This window comes from Myxocyprinus asiaticus, chromosome 15 (assembly GCF_019703515.2).
Source record: "Myxocyprinus asiaticus isolate MX2 ecotype Aquarium Trade chromosome 15, UBuf_Myxa_2, whole genome shotgun sequence".
NCBI lineage: Eukaryota > Metazoa > Chordata > Actinopteri > Cypriniformes > Catostomidae > Myxocyprinus > Myxocyprinus asiaticus.
Genome location: NC_059358.1, coordinates 18,201,540 through 18,214,155, shown reverse-complemented (window position 1 = coordinate 18,214,155; position 12,616 = coordinate 18,201,540). Strand labels below are relative to the sequence as shown.

The window sequence follows — 12,616 nt, the reverse complement described above, 5'->3', positions numbered from 1 at the left end:
TTGCAGAAATGTACTCTTGACATTTTGTCAACCAACTTCTTGAGGTATCACCCTGGGATGCTTTTTAAACAGTATTGAAGGAGTTCCCATCTATGTTGGGCACTTATTGGTGCTTTTTTTTCTTATTTGGTCCGATTATTATTATTTATTTTTTTAATTAAATTTTAGTTTTATAATGAAATAAATTAATATGATGGCACAATTATATTTTTGTCTACAAAACTAATTTTAAACATTTTAAGCATTCACCTTCAGATCAAATGATTTTTAAGATTATGAGAAACATTTCAGTCAAGTTTTTCAAAATTTTTGACCAGTAGTGTATATTAGTATATACTGTATATATTTTAATAGTGTTTGTGTGTGCAGTTGGGTTATGGGTGATTTTCAGCATTCATTTCAACCAATAGGATGTGACCAAAACATTTTTTTACTTTCTCAGTATAGTCTTAAGCTTAATGGATATAATGAAACAATGATGTGTGGAAAACCTTGTCAGAAATAGTTGGCATTCTGAGTGAGTTTGATTCATATTTTGATAGATCGTCTTGTTTTGATAGATTCTGGTGTGCCTCTGAAGGCTAAACATCCTAAAACTAAATCTGAGCCCTGGCTAAATGATACCACTTGTGCTTTTAGGCAGGTCTGCAGAAGAGCTGAAATAAAATGGAAAAGGATAAGTTTGAGGTGTCATATGAAATATTAATGGATGCCTTGTCTCAATTTCAGAGAGCTGTCAGAGCAGTTGTGTTTAAATATCTGTCTGATATCATTGAAAATAATTGTCATAGACCTATAAATCTTTTCAATACTTTAAAATCTGTTATATATCCTGCTGTTAGTGTTTCACCTGTTGTGTCTACATCTCTCTGTGGAAGTTTTGTTAGATTCTTTGCTGACAAGAAAGCAGATATTAGATCACATACTGTATCATATTTTCTGCTCATGATCTGTCTGTCCCTACTATGTGCACCGGTGTGTTTAACCAGTTTGACCCCATTTCACTTTCTTCCTTACAAGAAATCATTGGCCAGCTAAAGCCTACTGTTTCTCCCCTTGATGTTATTCCCACACGTCGTCTTAGAAATGTTTTTAACACTGTTGGCCCCAGTATCCTCTCACTTACAACAAGTGCCTTACAACAGGAAATGTACCAGATTACCTTAAACATGCAACTATTCAACCTCTTCTCAAAAGGCCTAATCTAGATCCTACAATTATGTCTCATTTTAGACCTATTTCTAATCTCCCTTTTGTTTCGAAAATTTTAGAAAGGTAGTCCTTCATCAACTACAGAGTTTTTTGAATGAAAATAAGATATGTGAAGTCTTTCAGTTGGGTTTTAGAACTCCTCATAGTACTGAGTCTGCACTTTTAAAAGTTTTAATGATATTTTATTAACTGTTGATTCAGGGGATTATGCAATCCTTGTGTTTTTAGATTTGAGTGCTGCGTTTGACACAGTAGACCATGGTGATCTCATTTCTCGCCTTGAGTAATGTGTGGGCATCCAAGGAAATGCCCTCAGCTGGTTCAAATCTTATTTGAAACATAGTAGTTTTTTCAGTTAATATTGGTGAATTTTCATCTTCTAAAGCTCATTTTACTTGTGGGGTTCCTCAAGGATCCATTCTAGCTCCTATTTTGTTTTCCATGTATTTGCTTCCTTTAGGTTCTATTTTTAAGAAACATAGTATATCCTTTCATTGTTATGCAGATGACACCCAAATCTATTTGCCCTTGAAAAAAGATGATAAGTTTGGCTTGGAACCCTTACTGGCCTGTTTATCTGATCTAAAATATTGGATGTCTTTAAATTTCTTAAACCTGAATGATACTAAGACTGAGATTATTGTGTTTGGCCCTTCTGAGGCCTCTGGTATTCCTAATCTTCATTTTGGCGAAATATCTCCTTATGTTAAACCGCTGGTGAAAAACTTGGGTGTTTTATTTGATAGTGCCCTTAAGCTTGATAAACAAATAAATTCTGTAGTCAAATCTAGCTTCTTCCATTTACGAGTTTTTCTAAAGTCAAGTCTTTTCTCTCCTTCAAGGACTTTGAAAGGGTGATTCATGCTTTTATTTAATCTAGACTCAACTATTGTAATTCTCTCTATATAGGAATAAGCCAATCATCTCTTGCACAGTTTCAAAATGCTGCTGCCAGGCTTTTGACAGGTGTACCCAAACGCAAACATATATCTCCAGTTTTAGTTTCCCTGCACTGGATGCCAATTCGTTACAGAATTTAATTCAGGTTATTACTATTTGTATTTAAGTCCTCAATTGGGCTAGTGCCATCCTATCTCTCTGATCTATTGTCTGCTCACCAGCCTGGGAGATTGCTCAGGCCCTCCGATCAGAGGCTTTTGAGTGTCCCCAAGTCTAAATTGAAATTGAGAGGTAACCGTGCCTTTGCGGTAGTGGCTCCTAAGCTTTGGAACTGCCTACCTGTTTTCATTAGAACTGCCTCAACAGTACACGATTTTACATCAAAGTTAAAAACTCATTTATTTTCACTAGCCTTTAAGCACTCTTAAATGTATTTTGATGTGTAATGCACTTTATTTCTGAACAATATTTTTTATACATTGTGTACTTCATTGTGTACTGATGAATTCTGAATGTTGTTATATTTCAATGAACTTTTAAATTGCAATGATTGTACAGCACTTTGGTCAATTGTCATTGTTTTAACTGTGCTATATAAATAAATTTACATTGACATTGTTAATGATATGATGCAATGAGCACTGCTGCAGGTTATATAAAAGACTCTTCCTTGCAGAATGTTAATTTTTAAAGGCAAGAGAACCGGTTCCTTGTCAAATTAGAATATCAGCTTTAATATCATAATAATATCATATTTTATCTGCAATCAGATTTTCTAAAGATACGGCCAGTTGTGCAGTCCACACAACAGACAGTGTCGTTGGTGGTGTGAACTGGGCTTTACTCCTGCGCTCTGCTTTTAGATCCTGCTGGAGCCAGGAATGATACAAGACGTACTGTCTGCTGGAAGCCACCTTCAGCTGCTGGAGCTACTCAACCTCTGTTCCCACTACCTAATTCAGGTATGTCTTTCCAGTTATTTCTACCTTGGCAACAGTGATGGTTTGTTAAAGCTCATTCATGTTTTCAGCATGTACATTTGACTACATGGCCAAAAGTATGTGAACATCTGAACACACACCCTTATGTACTTGTTGAACATTTAATTTAAAATGTTGGTCCTCCCTTTGCTGCTGTAACAGCTAGATATTCTACTAAATGTTGGAGCATGGCAGCAGGCATTGATGTTGTGTGATGGAGCCTGGCTCCTAGTCTGTGTTCCAATTCATCCCAAAGGTGTTCATTGGGGTTCAGGTCTGGGCTTTGTGCAGGCCAGTGAAGTTCTTCTGCTAGACTCCGTAATTGGTGGCACCCTTTGACCACATTGAAAAGCACAGACCTCTTTTGTACACCTCTTTCTTTTAAAAATGTTTGTCTAAGGAGATTGCATGGCTGTGTGCTTGATTTTATGCACCTTCTAGTAATGGGTTTAGCTGAAATAGCCAAACCTGTTAATTAGAAGGAAATGTCTGGATAACTTTGGCCATGAAGTGTAAAACATGGTGTAATCAGATCTTAGTTTTACATCGAATGTGTTTGTGTCACAGTTGTAATGGCAGTGTTTTTCTCATAACTCATCAATGTGATGTGCTTGTTACTGGTTATTCATTTTACCAATAGATGGCAGTCTGTCTCTGTGTAAAGCCATCTTTTTTCATCATTGGAATAGCCTGGCTGGATTTCTCTCCCCCATTTTTTGTACTTTAACTCTCTTCTGGTTTTTCCTGACTTTTTAATTGCACATTTTTGAATATTGTGTTTTTTTGATAGTATGCAGTTTTGTAAATTTGTGGCCCCAATCTAACTGTATTTTTTACTATGTTACTATATTGATTGACTTTATATGTTTGTTTCAAGAGGGGTCATTTATGGTGGTATCCATAATTGTATTAATATGTACTGTATGTTAGGATGTGACTTATCCACATTGTATCTGGATATTCATTAATTGGATTGCTTTACACTTTACATTCCAATGCATCTCCAGTGTGATCGGATAGCACTTAAAGCAAAATGGAAAATGCCACTTAATTACATTAGTTACAATATTAATTCTGTAGTTAAATGCAGGTAACAATCATTATAGGCCACCTCCAAATGTCATTTGCATCTTGGGTGCATTTACACCTGGCTTTTAATGTGGTCAAATGGTATCCGAAACACACGTAAAAAGGATAGTTCACCCCAAAATTAAAATCCATTATTTATTATTTACTTACCCTCATGTTGTTCCAAACTTGTATGACTTTCTTTCTTCTGTGGAAAGTCACAAAAGGAAATGTAAGGCTGAATGCTTGCCACAGTCACCATTCACTGCCATTGTATTAGAAAAAAACAAAAAAACTTTGTGTTCCACTGGAGAAAGAAAGTCATATGGGTTTCGAATAACGTAAGGATGAGTAAATAATGACAGACTTCTTATTTGGGTGAACTATCCCTTTAATGCCAGGTGTAAAAGTGTATGCTGAACAAGTGTTTTTAAATGCTTCAGTATTACTAAAACACAGCACCTCTGACTTTGAATCTGTGTTTGTATTTAAATCTGTGCCTGTAGGAGCTGAATGGTTTTAACTACCTGGACCTGCACAAACTGGATGACCTTTTCCACTTGCCGGCTCTGGAGGAGGCAGTAGTGGGCTTTCTGGTGGACCACCTCTCTGAGCTGCAGCAGAACAGACACAATGTGCTGCTTCTACCTTATCGCCTCCTCCGGGAAGTGTTAAAAAGCGACTGCCTCACCTCCCTTAGTGAGGAGGAGATATGGCAGGTGTGTGGGCCGCAAATACAAAGGCTTTCACTCTTCAAAACATCTCTGAACTGTATAGGTAGCTATAATGCAAAATATTACCATGTATAGTGGGGTCCAAAAGTCTGTTAAAACCTAGAAATAAACAAAGGTTTCAGATTTTGAAAAGTTTAAAACAAAGTAAAGTTGTGATGTAAAATAAATAAGATTCTGCAGTATTTCATTAATAAAATGTCAGCAAATTTGTGACATTGACCATGTTAACTTTGTACAAAAGGTCAGATTTCCTTGCTTCCATGGAAGCACACAAGATGCTCTTTGGAACATTCTCAAATCATGCTGGCATAACATACATCATCAGGGTTTGCGTAAACTTGTGGAGCTCATGCCACCTTGAATGCATGCTGTCATAAAAGCAAAGGGGGCGACATACCAAACACTAAGCAATTCTTCAGTGAAACATTCTAATCAAATTGTCATGGAGTCAAATACATTTGTAATGAAAAATTATGTATGATTTCAAAAAGGAATGCAAAATAGAAGCATTTTTACTAGTAGTCTCAGACTTTTGGATCCCACTGTATGATCAGGCTCACAACATTCTTTATACAGATATAAAAACTACTCACCATTCTGCTAGTCACCTTTTTAAGCTAATTTGCCAATTGTTTTTTTTTTTTTTTTTGGCTAAAAATTTCTACATTTGCTTATTAAAATCACTTGAAAGGGATACTTTAAGCTTTAAATGCCAAAAAAAAAAAAAATACAAAAAAAAATACAAAGAACAAATCAACTAAAAATATATATCTAGAACACCTGCTATGACTTTCTCACCTTTTTCACCTCTCATGAGTTTGTATCCCTGTTTATAACTCAAGCAACTGCTGCCAAATACAAAGCGTCTTTAATTTTAGTCAATCAGAATGCTTAAGGTCATATGGCTAACTCCGCCCGTTTAATTTGTGGTGTAAGAGTGATTTTGTGTCTGAGAAAAAAAAAAGGTGTATGGACATTGCGAGTGTGTATGTGTACACACGGACACAGGCTATAGTTGGGGGGTGGGGGGGTGGTTGATGTGACTATTCATATGCACCAATCAGGTGCCCCCCCACACCTCTTCCCCTTCACAGCCTCTCTCTGATTAGGCACACCGCGGCTCCATCAGCGCCTCAATCCCCCAACTGTCACTCCGGCCGCCCTACTGATTGAAAACAATCAGGCCTCTGATGGCACAATTACCCTGACCCTTTAACCAGTCGCTGCTGCCATAATCAGGCCCTGATTAGGCTGCTTTGGGCCTCCTTCAGTTTGCAGAGAAGGTTAATTTGTGCATCAGACGGAAGCGTGATGGGCACAGGGGCTGCTGCTGCCGTCCGCCAGTCCGAACGTGTGCTCACCAATACAACCCTCGATATAGTTTGCCTGTCAATCATCGTCATGCACAGTTCTCAGAGTCTCACGCTCTGGAAATCACATTTTCTTCCTCTTTGTTTTTTTTCTTGTTCTTTTTTTCTTCTCTTGTGCTCACTCTCTGTCTGTCTTTCTTTGTGCGGGTTTGGGTGGGGGAGTTCATTTATTCTCTGCCCTGAGGAAGTTCTCTGATCCAGTGTGACCTTCACAGTCAACAGACGCTTCCTTGCTCACACATCACTCTCTGCCTCTCTCTCTAACTTGTTCTTTCTTTTCCCACTTTCACTCATTCTCTTTCTTCCTCTCTTCTCTTGAAAAGGAGGAGGGGGTTTAAAAAAACAAAAAGAAATTTAGAGAACAGAAGAAAGCGAGGCAGAACCTCAATAGAGTGTTACACAAGTGTTCACACAAAAAATTGTAATGGAAGAGAGGGTTTTGCTGAAAACCTCTGTGTGCATTTAAAGGGATAGTTCACCCAAAACTGGGAATTCTTTAATCGTTTACTCACTGTCATGTTGTTCCAAACCCATATGACTTTCTTTCATGGAACACGAAAGGAGATGTTAGTCAGAATGTTTGTCTCTGTCATTATTCACTTTCATTGCATTTATTTTTTTCCACCAACATTCTGTCTAATATATCCTTTTGTCATCCAAGGAAGGAAGAACATCTTATGGGTTTGAAACAACACAAGGATGAGTAAATGATTTTCAATTTGGCTGAACCATCCCTTTAAAGCTTCCATGTGTCATTTTTATAGAGTTAAAAAATTCTCCTATCCCAGCTGAATATTTAGTGACAATATTCGACGGCCTGAGTTTGGGGTGGGACTACTTTTTACCTAAACACAACAGACAGGGGGCGCTTTGGGAAACCTGTTTGGAAACCATTGTGTTTAGTGCTGCAAATAGCGCAGAAATGACACACTGCACCTTTAACTCCGCATAGCTCCTAGGGGTCTGTTACCTGCAGTTAGTGTACTGTAAATGGTTTTGTAACTGTACTTGGAGTGTGTAAAATTAAATCCAGAACCATTTACATCTTAGCATTAAAACTGTTAAATGCAGAAATATTCCAATACCAGCATTTATATTTGCCATTTCTGAGTAGGAGACAGCTGTGTAACATCTAGAGGTTGTGGCCCGTGATCACGGCATGCTTTAATAAGTTCTCTGTCTCAGGGCTGATTGTGTTAAAAGCCACTTTGTTTCCACGAGAGTGGCATCGCTTATCTCCAACTATCTTCGCCATATTTGCATGCCGCTGCAGCTAAACAGTCTAGATTGCTCTCAAGTTCAATTAACTCCCCTTTGTCTAACTCCCCTGGCTGTGCTGACAGAGAGAGTGTGTATGTGTGTATGCTTCAAAAGCACACCTTACAATTACGTGTGTGTGCTGCACACAGACCCTTCCCCCCACCCCCATCTCATCTGCAGCTGTCATCTCGTCACTGTAAAGAGACACAATATCTTAAGCATTAGCAGCATGCAATGATACAAAGCGTTGCTCCTGCTTTGACAGAGAGTAGTCTGTGAATAGTGTGAGCCGCAGCCTGTAATATGAGCAGTGTGATCTTCTGATCCTAAAGTGGTGCTGAATACTGATGAGCCACTCTGCCCTGCTGTAGTTGCTGGTGCGTTGGCTGGAGCACGATTGCAGATACCAGTACATGGAGGAACTGCTGCAACACGTGCGCTACGGCCTGATGGATGTCTCTGCCCTGCACCATGTTGCAAATAGCCACCCCTTCCTCAACTCCAGCACCACTGTCGCTGCCCTGGTGGAGGAAGCATTGGATTACCACCGGTCCGTATTTGCGCAGCCTTTAGGACAGACGCACCGCACCATGCCCCGTTTTCAGTCGCTGATGCTGTATATCATTGGTGGGCGTAAACGGGAAATCAGCCGTGTACGGGAGCTACGTTTCTTCAACCCGGCCGTATAGGAGCACATGCGTGTAGTCGGAGGTTCGAACTGGAGTGAGTTGGCGCCCATGCATTCCGGGCGAAGTCACCACTGTGTGGCCATCATGGGGAAATTTCTGTTTGTTGCTGGTGGCGAAGTGGAACACGCCACTGGAAGGACGTGTGCGGTGAGGACAGCATGTCGTTAGAGGGTGAACCACTGGACTGATATTGCACCGATGAAGGCGTGCAGGGAACACTTTGTGCTGGGAGCTTTGGGACAGTATCTCAATGCCATTGGGGGAAGGAATGAACTGAGGAAAGTTCTGCCCAGTGTGGAACGATACTGCCCCAAGAGGAACAAATGGACCTATGTGCAATCATTTGACCGCTCGCTATCCTGCCATGCAGGTTGTGTGTCAGACGGGCTGCTCTGGGTTTCAGGTACTAATATGTTCCTGCCACTTTACCACTATATCATGCATATGATTTGACACTCAGCACATTAAGGCACAAGACTTTCACAAGAGGTTCTAGGCCCAAGACTCAATGACATTACTGGTTTAACAAACATTGTTGTCTCCTTCTAATTCAGGTGGTGTCACTAACACGGCTCAGTACCAGAATCGATTGATGGTGTATGACCCAGGACAGGTAACCTCCAATATTTACTCATCTGTTGCAGGGTCTGAAATTAAAGGAATAGTTCACCCCAAAATGATAATTCTCTAATTATTTACTCACGCTCATGCTGTCTCAAACTCGTATGACTTTCTTTTTTTGCGGAACACAACTGAAGATTTTTTTAAGAATATCCCAGCTGACAATCCCAGTTTTTGTCCATACTATGTAAGTCAATGGGGTCCAAATCTTTCAAGCTCCAAAATGGACATAAAAGCAGCACACAAATAATCTATATGCAGGGCTGCAGTTAGAAATTCTTGGGCCCGGTTCAAAACGTATTCTGCGGGCCCCCCTCCAGTCAGGGTAGCGCATCAGCGTGCGCTACCCTGACAGCTTTCACTGTTGCTCACTGTCTCCGTGTTTATATCCACATCTCCTACTGAATGCGTTTAAATTCACTCTACAATATGGAATAGCCTTTCTGTGAGCTCCCTCTCCAGTCCGGGCCCTCCTCAAGCCCGGGACAAAAGGGCGGCCCTGTCTATATGACTTGAGTAGTTTAATCCACGTCTTCTGAAGCCATATAAGAACGTTGGGTGAGAAACAAAGCAAAAATTCATTACTTATTTACCAAAAGGTTTACTACCACCCAGCTCTCCTATGCATGTTCATGAGAGAAGCTCATTCGCACATTCTCGCGCTTGATGCATGCAAGCTTCTTCTTCTTCTTCTTATTATTATTATTATTATCATCTTATTTATTATTATCATGTTCATGCAAGAGCTGACATGTGCATGATACAACCGGAAGTTCTCGCTTGAGCATACAATCTGATTATTCAGATTGAGAATTTATGTTACGTAATGGATTAAATTGAAGTATTTGACATAAAAGTATGACACACAATGTAGTTTTATATGGTTAGTGAAAATATACAATCAAATTTAAATCCTATATATAGGCATATATTGCCCCTTAATAGGAAAGTTAATTTCCTCCACTGATCTGTTGCATAAGAGATTGTAGTAGTGTTGCATTTAAAAAGACGTTAGACTTGAAGTATCGTACAATTCCTGTGGTCAGTGCAGACAACTGTGCATTTTAAAGAGAGAGATTTAAAGACAGAAGAGGGGAGAGACTGAAGGCAGGAAAAAACAGGAGGCAGGGACTCATTGGTATTCAAAGTGGCTTTGCATTCACCTGCCAGGAACACCAACCCCCACCCATACTACCCTCAACAGATGGTCGCCAAACACACACACATTCAGTGTATGTGTATATTCACACTCTCACTCACTCTACTTGTACAATCTCTACACAAACCTCTTACAAATAACAGATGCACTGTAATATACTGTACAAAAATAAAAATGTGAATTGTTTGGCTTTTAAAAAAAAATACACTTGGAAATATTTCACTTTCGGTTTGTTCAATCATATTTGAGACACGTGCCTTCATTCAAACAGAGTATTACCAAGGGTGTGTCATATATCATTTTATTTTTGGTAAAATCATTTTGGTTAATCAGTTAATTGTATTGTTCATCATTAGTTTTGTTTTTTTCTTTTCCTGAAATGTTATGTCATTCTCTCTCTCATAGAATCAGTGGCTAGCACGCAGTCCCATGTTGCAGAGGAGGGTGTACCATGTGATGGCGGCAGTAAAAAGGCAGCTGTATGTGCTAGGGGGGAATGATCTGGACTATAACAATGACCGCATCCTGGTCAGACATATCGATTCGTATGACGTAGACATGGACCAGTGGACACGCTGCACCTTCAGTCTTTTAACAGGTCACTACACAAACTCTAACCATTTAATAGACATCATTAGCTTTATCTGACCTGAACAGGCTTACAGTATAAAGACACCTTTTATTGCAGAAGAGACTTCCTTTCTCTTTAAGACTTTTTTCCAAGTTTTTCTGAAGTCATCTTGTTTACAAGAGAATCAATAGTCTATATGGTATTCATTACAATGATATAAGTCAGTCACTTTATTTATATAGCACAACTAAACACAACAATAGTTGACCAAGGTGCTGTACAATAGTAATAAACATGAAACATAATTTGAAAGAATAAATTAAAATAAAACAAAGTAACAATAAACAATCCAAAATAATAATGAATTATTTAAGTTTGATTAAAAGTGATTGAAAAAAGTTATGTTTTTAGCCTACTTTTAAAAATAGACAATGTTGAAGCCACTCTAACATGCAGGGGTACACCATTCCAAAGCTTAGGTGCAGCTTCCGCAAAAGCATGGCCACCCCTAAGCTTCAGTCTAGACCTAGGTACGGTTAAGAGCAGCTGATCAGAGGACCTAAGAGACCTGGTGGGAGTATGTTGTCCTAACAGGTCTTCAAGATAAGCAGGTGCCAGGCCATTCAGTTATTTAAAATCAGACAACAAAACTTAAAATCAATTCTGTAACGCACCGGGAGCCAATAAAGAGAGGCTAATAAAAGGGTAATATGGTCGGCTTGCGTGTACCTGTCAAATGTCTTGCCGCCGCATTTTGTACCACTTGTAATCGAGACATGGATGATTGACTGACTTCTATATATAACGAATTGCAGTAATCAAGCCTGGATGAAATAAATGCATGAATGTCCTTCTCAAAATCATTGGTCATGGCTTGACTTTGGCCAAAAGTCTTAAAAGGAAAAAGCTTGATTTGACAACGGAGTTTATTTGCTTATCAAATTTAAAAGCACTATCAAATAATACACCCAGGTTCTTCAAGACTGCTTTACTATGGGGAGCCAAAGGGCCAAGGCTAGAATTAAGAGAGGCAAGATTATCAGTTGGCCCAAAAATAATGATCTCGGTTTTGCTTTCATTGAGATTTAAAAAATGTGGCGACATCCAGCAGGCCAATAGAGGTTTATGAGCATACTTATTATTTCGTTACAATGGCAAGTAGATTTGTGTGTCATCTGCATAACAGTGAAAGGAAACACCATGTTTCTTAAAAATAGACAGTAGAGCAGATACAAGGAAAACAAAAGAGGGCCAAGAATGGACCCTTTAGGGATTGACCCCACAGGTGAGAAGGATAAAAATGTGCCTAGATTGACGGCAAAACTTTTGTTAGATAAGTAAGACTTGATCCACTGTAGAGCTGCTCCTTGAATGCCAACACATCGCTCAAGACTGGAGACAAGAATACCATGGTCTACAGTATCAAATGCTGCACTAATATCCAACAGTACTAGAATTACAGGATCCCCAGTGCCTAGAGTTAATAAAATATAATTAGAAACCTTTATAAGTGCTGATTCTGTGCTATGTTGTGCTCTAAAACCAAATTGAAATATTTCTAGCATAGCATTCTTATCTAGAAAGGTAACTGAAGGAGAACAACTTTCTCCAGAACTTAAAAAAAAAAAAAAAAAAGACAATTTTGAAATTGGTCTAAAATGTATTAGATAGTAGTAATATGGTACTGAATGATTGTGATATTCGTATGGTATTTACGTGGTACTCTACATTATTTCAAAGAATACAATGGTATTACATGGTTACATGTCTAAGAAACATAGCATTTCCATGGCACATGTCCAAAAACCATGTTAATACCATGGTACTTTTTAGTGTTGTTTGCTAAGGCAGAATGTGTGTAAATCTAGTTCATAATTATTATTTCCTTTACATTGTTCTCCTTGTAGGCCAAAATGAGGCAGGAGTGTCTGTGCATGATGACAGAATCTATGTGGTTGGTGGATATTCTATCTGGACAAATGAACCTCTTGCCTGCATTCAGGTGAGTCGACTTGAAAGGTACACATATGAGGGGAACAACGTGTTTCGTAA

At 38.9% G+C, this 12,616-nt stretch overlaps 1 pseudogene; it reads left to right on the top strand.

The window, feature by feature from the left end:
• Positions 1-12,616, top strand: part of LOC127453310 (kelch-like protein 32) — a 31,362-nt pseudogene that overhangs the window by 17,620 nt on the left and 1,126 nt on the right.